Raw genomic sequence first — 6,252 nt, forward strand, 5'->3', positions numbered from 1 at the left:
ACTACGAGAATGGCTGAAAAATAAAAAAACAATCTATGGCTTTTGCTGAGATGACTGCTATTTCTGCTTGACCCCACCTATAAAGACAGGATTGTCAATTAAGAAAACAGGAACAGTTCAATACCTGAATCTTCCATCTGCTATTCGACCTATTCCACATTCAGATAGTTTACCAATTCCTACTCCACCCCAATATTATGAGCTTGAAGTAGAAAATGAAGAAAGTGTGGAAAAAGAAGAACCCAACAAGCCTTCGACATCCCATGACCCTGACTTTGAGGTAAAAGATGATACACCGCACAGACTGAGTCAAGCGGAATTGAGTGATCTCATTCGAGACCTTGACTTCTCAAAGGAGAAGGCGGAGCTTCTAGGGTCAAGACTACAGCAATGGAATCTTCCCCAACGTGATGTCGGGGTCTCACAGTACAGAGAACGTCAGAGGGATCTGCTTCCTTTTTTGAGAAAAAAAACCATCTGGTTGTTTGCTGTGACGTTAATGGCTTCATGAAATGTTTGAATTTGAACCATGATCCAACTAAATGGAGGCTATTCATACATTTCCTCCAAGCTTAGATTGAAAGCTGTATTACTTCACAACGGTAACCGTCTTCCTTCTATTCCTGTTGGTCATGCAGTTCACATGAAGGAGACTTATGCAAACATGACAGCCCTCCTCAACTCAATCAAATATCCTGAACACAAGGGGAAAAACTGTGGCGATCTAAGTCATCGCTGTACTCTTAGGAATGCAACTGGGGTACACTAAATGCTGTTGCTTTTTATGTATGAGGGGACAGTAGGGATAGAAAATCACATTACATTCAAGAGGACTGGCCTGCAAGAAATCTTGACTCTACCGAGAAAAATGTCATTGCCAAGCCTCTCGTGGACCCAAAAGATGTTCTTCTTCCACTCCTTCATATAAAGCTGGGTTTAATGAAAAATTTGGTCAAAGGTATGAACCAGGAAGGACAGGCATTTAAGTACTTAAGAGACAAATTTCCTAGATTGAGTGATGCAAAGGTTAAGGAAGGTATTTTTGTTGGGCCACTAGCAAAGGATCATGTGTTTGGCCAAGTTTTGGAGGGAAAAGAAAAGGAGGCTTGGCAAGCTTTAAGGGGAGTTATTCATGGATTCTTAGGCAACAAAAAAATAGATGAGAACTACACTCAGTTGGTGACAGTACTTCTGGAAAAATCAACTCGGATGCAACATGTCCATATTCTCCACTCCCACCTAGACTTTTTTCCTCCTAGTTGTGGAGCGGTCAGTGATGAACACAGAGAAAGATTCAATCAGGATAGTTCTGTAATGGAACTAAGATATCAGGGCCGTTGGAATGAAGCAATGCTTGCAGATTACTGCTGGTCTGTGTGTAGGGATGCTCCGGAACTCACTTACAAGAGGCAAGCCAAAAGAAAATGATCTCATTAATTCACCACATGATTCTCTTCACACAGAACCACCTGCCAGGAGTTCCTCCATCAATTTAGAACTCTTAGAATGTAACTGTCATTAAAAAAAAATTCAGATGCACTTTTAATGTTGTTACCATATGTAATTACAATGTATCATTTTTTCCCAATCCGTTAAAATAACATACTTTCAGTTATTGTATATCACAGAAACTAGAGCTAATAAAAAAAATGTATTTGTCATATTCATTTCTCTCACCCTAAAATTAGTAAGGTTTGACATGGCAACCAGACGGGCTCTCAGCGATTACATCGTGAGAGCCCAATGATGTCACAGAGGGAGCGAGCTCCCTCTGTGAACCCTTCCGATTCTGCAATTTACATAGATCGCTGCAGGGAAGGTGTTAAAAGCGGGGGACATCTCTGATACAGCCCAGTTTTTCAGTGGAAGGCCGGCTATCAGTGACAGCCGTCTCCCACTGCCGGATAGCGCAAGGTCTCTTATGATCTTGCGCTAGCCACGACGTAAGGGTACGTCCAGTTGCGGGAAGTACCCTTATGTCATGTGGAGGGAAGGTGTTAAAAGATACAGCAATAGCTGTGCCAATTGAAAAGAATTATGTACAGTATGATTCATCTGAGCAATTTATCTTTATGTAGTACAATGACAGTAAAGAAACTGCAAGGTAAAATGCTCATTTTTCCTGATATGCATTAAATTTTGCCCACTGAAACTTCTAAGCATCACCCGGTTCATGCGGACTCCAAGAATGAGGGATAAGGGATGAACCTCCTTTTGTCAGCTCAGAATACCCTAATAGGTTATTTTAGATCAGACAATCTTGATTATAATTAATATATGCCTAAATAAATCAACTCTAAATAAAAACCTTCAGCTGCACTATTCTTCCAAAATTCTAATAATTTATCATTTGTGTTTAATCTTACGGTCTGCCTGGCTGGCTAGCTATTCATTATCTACAAAATTGGTTTACCTAATCTAATTGCAGATAGATTTTTTTTAGCCATCTCTCCCTTTAAAAAAAAAAAGAAAAGCCAGCGCAAATAATGCAGCATGCTATTTTTTTTCCTTGTAAAATTACAAACACCTTGATGGAAGGTCAGTGGACTTCATTGTAGTACACGGGGTCCATCGGACATTGTTAGTGTTCCATCATATACCAGTGCAGTTGTGAACCTAGCCTTATATAGTCAAGATTATGATTTGACAATTTGTTTTTATTTTAGATGTATGACTTATTATGTACAACCCTCCAGTGCACTTCCTACCTACTGTAGACTTTGAGCAACTCTTCTACATTTTCTGCTCCTTTGCTACAGAGTAAAGTGTTTGGGAAGGATGTAAGGTACCACCTAGATGTACAGCAGAAGACACTAAATGCTCTGCTTAAATGGGCACTAATGGAGACTTTTATGAAATGACCAGGAATGACTAAAGGATCTCCAAAAGCTAATTTATAAGGCAACGCATTTTGGTGCTGGACAAGTGCCTTCATCAGGTCAATTACATGAGGTTATTGCAGTGGAAATTTTTGCTCTTTTAAATTTCCATCAAATTATGTAATGTTATGACTATACTTCTGGGGATACATTCATGCCTGCACATTTCATAAAGGTCTCCAAAAGTGCTTGTCCTAACAAAGCATTTTGTGCCTTCTACATCTTGACCGAGCACTAGGTGATGGAAAGCCAATGGAGCTCTGAATTAGTGCAGCAGCTGGTTACCACGCGGAATTCACCATCAAATGAGAACACCAGTGTTGAGCAGGACTACGTACAATGACATCAGGTTACTGCTCCTATGTGTGAATATTCCCATGTCACTTCTGATGATATCACCCTAGGGCACGGCCTGTTTTTTCTTTTTAGTCCAGGCACAGCCCAGGTTGTTGGACACCATGTGTTGTATTGTCTTGCTGGTGTGCTCTATATTTAAAAAAAAATTGCCAGTAAATTGTGTGACCATTTGGTACCGCATGTTGGTGTGGTTTGGTTGTGTGCCTCATCTGCCTCATGTAGTCTCACCCTAGGGGTATGCTCACTTGGCAGAATCCAATGCAGATTTTTTTGGCCGGTGGTGCATTGCAGGAGATTTTTCTCCTCTCGCTCCCCCGCCCCTTTCCATTGAGATAACACAGCGGCCGTTTGCTACTGAACGGCTGCTGTTTAAACTGAACGATGAGCTCATCGCTGATCTTTTATGCTGCATAAACCATGAGCTGAAGCAGTTGTCAGACAGGTTCCAAAGTCGGACCAAAACTTTACGCATTGTACCTGTGTAGGAAGGACCCGTGGAGGAAGCTCTAGGAGTGTATGCCCTACTGGACCAGTCCATCCATTCACAATAGTGGAGAATTAATGGCCCATTGTGCAGCCAATTAGGGTCAGCAGGGGATTCCGTCTCAACAGGTATCATGCATGCATCAGAGAACATCAATCATATTAACATACAAATCCAGCCTGGAACCTGAGCGTAAAGAAGTTTTTTCCTATCTTCAGCAGGTGGCAGCAGAGATCCTACTCTGGGCGGAACTACTGACGGGTCATTATTAGCTTTGCACGTAAAGGGATCAGAAAAAGTCACTGCAAACTACCTCATCAGGAGGGAAGTGGATCCCAGAGAATGGGTACTGCATCCTCAAGTGTTCAAAATGCTCACTTTGGAAGGGGGAACCCAAAAAATAGACTTATTTGCCTCCAGGGAAACACCAAATGTCTCCTATTTTTCTCCTGGAGCGCGAATGGGTCAGATTATCAAGAACATTCCTCAGCCAGAGATCCCCAAAATCCTTAACTTCTTACAGACAGGATTAGATAAGGGTTTAAGCCCAAATGCTCCTAAAATGCAGGTTGCGGCCTTGGGTGCTCTTTTTTTACTTTCCCTGACAGAACATAGGTGGGTCAAGAAATTCCTTAAGGAAGCTAGCAGGCTTCACCCGTTTATCAGGAATACTACCCCCCCCCCCCCCTTGGGATGTAACCCTAGTTCTTCAAATCGCTTTATGAGCCTCCCTTTAAGTCTTTTGCTGTTCTGCTGTAGGTTCACATAAGCAGATTTATCATATACTTAAACTTTTAGTTGAAGTACTGATCTAATATGAGAAGAGTTGAGAATGTGCACTGTTAAATTCAGAGCAAATATCTTCTGTGGTGTAAAGGCTGTTTCTGGAAATGCACCTCCGCAGCACTGTAGTAGCTGTGTAACTTTTGTGAAGTCCCATTATAAAAAAGTCTAAACTATTGAACCACATAAATCATGTCCACAAATTTAAATTAAGGAAAATGACATGACCAGGAATTAAGTCACAGCCATCAAATCTGGCACACTGACCAAAATCTAAGCACATGAGCTTTCATAGATCTGCCCTCAGGTAATTAAATCTATTGCAAAATGCTTCTAGTCAGCCTATTCTGTACATTGTTTTTATTAGAAAACCCCTATTCAGCTAGAAGCTGTTACTAAGGAAATCTTCCACTAGCTGCACAGCCGAGTAGGGTTCCCTTCACTGTTCTACAAGGTCATCTCCAGTACACACTTAGCAACATACATCTATTGTATTGTTCAAACCAAGACGCACCCCAGGTTTCAACCACACAAAACAGGAAATAGAAAAAAAAGGGGGGGGGTTACTGGTCAGTCAGCCATTAAACCAAGTGCCCATTCAAACAAAGACAAGCAGATTAACATACACCGCATACACATTTGTGTATGCTGCATACAGCTCTGTACCTGATACTAGCATGTTAACAGATTTTACTAACACTAAATCCCCACATACAAGTGTAGTAATACATTCCTGGTCACATGGTTATGACATCTATGGTCCTGCCGATACTGCAAGACCTTTGCCCTTGTTTGTGCCTATACTCTACGGAAGATATCCAAGTGATCTCCAACCTTATCTGCTGGAGGAGGCTATGCCTGACTTAATCTGGTAGGGAGATGGAGGACTGTGCAATGTATGCATGACCTGTTTTGACCAAAGATTCTAGTTTCCTGCTTGAATTTTGAAGGGAATGAGTTATCAGAATCAGAAGATGACCTATTGCATAAATCAGCATTTCACCGACTCACTTCGCATGACCCTCAACAGGTCAAGTGCTCAGTTACATCTGTGTAATACTATGGAAATTCTGTCAGTGCCCGAAAACCTTGAGATGGATGTTTTCTATCATATATCCTCAAATTGTGACTTGTTGGGGGATCATGATGATTGGAGTTTGAGAAACTGGTCACCAAGTTTAATAGGCTGACACTTCCTGTTCTGTGGAGAACTTCTCAGCATCCATCTCCTCAGCACATTTAGCTTTTCAAGGAAAGCTAAAACATTGATAGTCATGCTTTTTATTTATTTATTTTTTTATTACTCCCCTCCCTGCACAGGTCAGAGCATGGATAGAATTCTTCCATGGAGGTCAATGGGAAAGAGTTCATCCATTAACAGAAGCTCAGGCAAGCCGTCACCCCATAGCCATGTACAAACAGCATAACACATTTACAGTCAGAAGATAAAACAATTAGAAAGAAAATTGAATGAGTTTCATAATCTGGTTTTAATTAGTTAAATATATGTGATACATTCCCTTTAATAGCCAAATGTTGGCTGCTCCTACATAGAAACCACTTTGTTAGAGCATTAGACTACATCTTTAGACCAAGAGTAAATACCAGTCCTTGATTAAACAAAGGGTCTGCCATGATTGATAAATTTAGCCATTATTCCTAAACTACATTGTTTCCAAACTTGTGCTCCCAGGTGTGTGTGCGTGTGGGTGGGTGGGGTGGGGGGGGGGGGGGAGAAGAGAGCAACAA

Source organism: Eleutherodactylus coqui, chromosome 2, assembly GCF_035609145.1.
Source record: "Eleutherodactylus coqui strain aEleCoq1 chromosome 2, aEleCoq1.hap1, whole genome shotgun sequence".
NCBI classification, from domain to species: domain Eukaryota; kingdom Metazoa; phylum Chordata; class Amphibia; order Anura; family Eleutherodactylidae; genus Eleutherodactylus; species Eleutherodactylus coqui.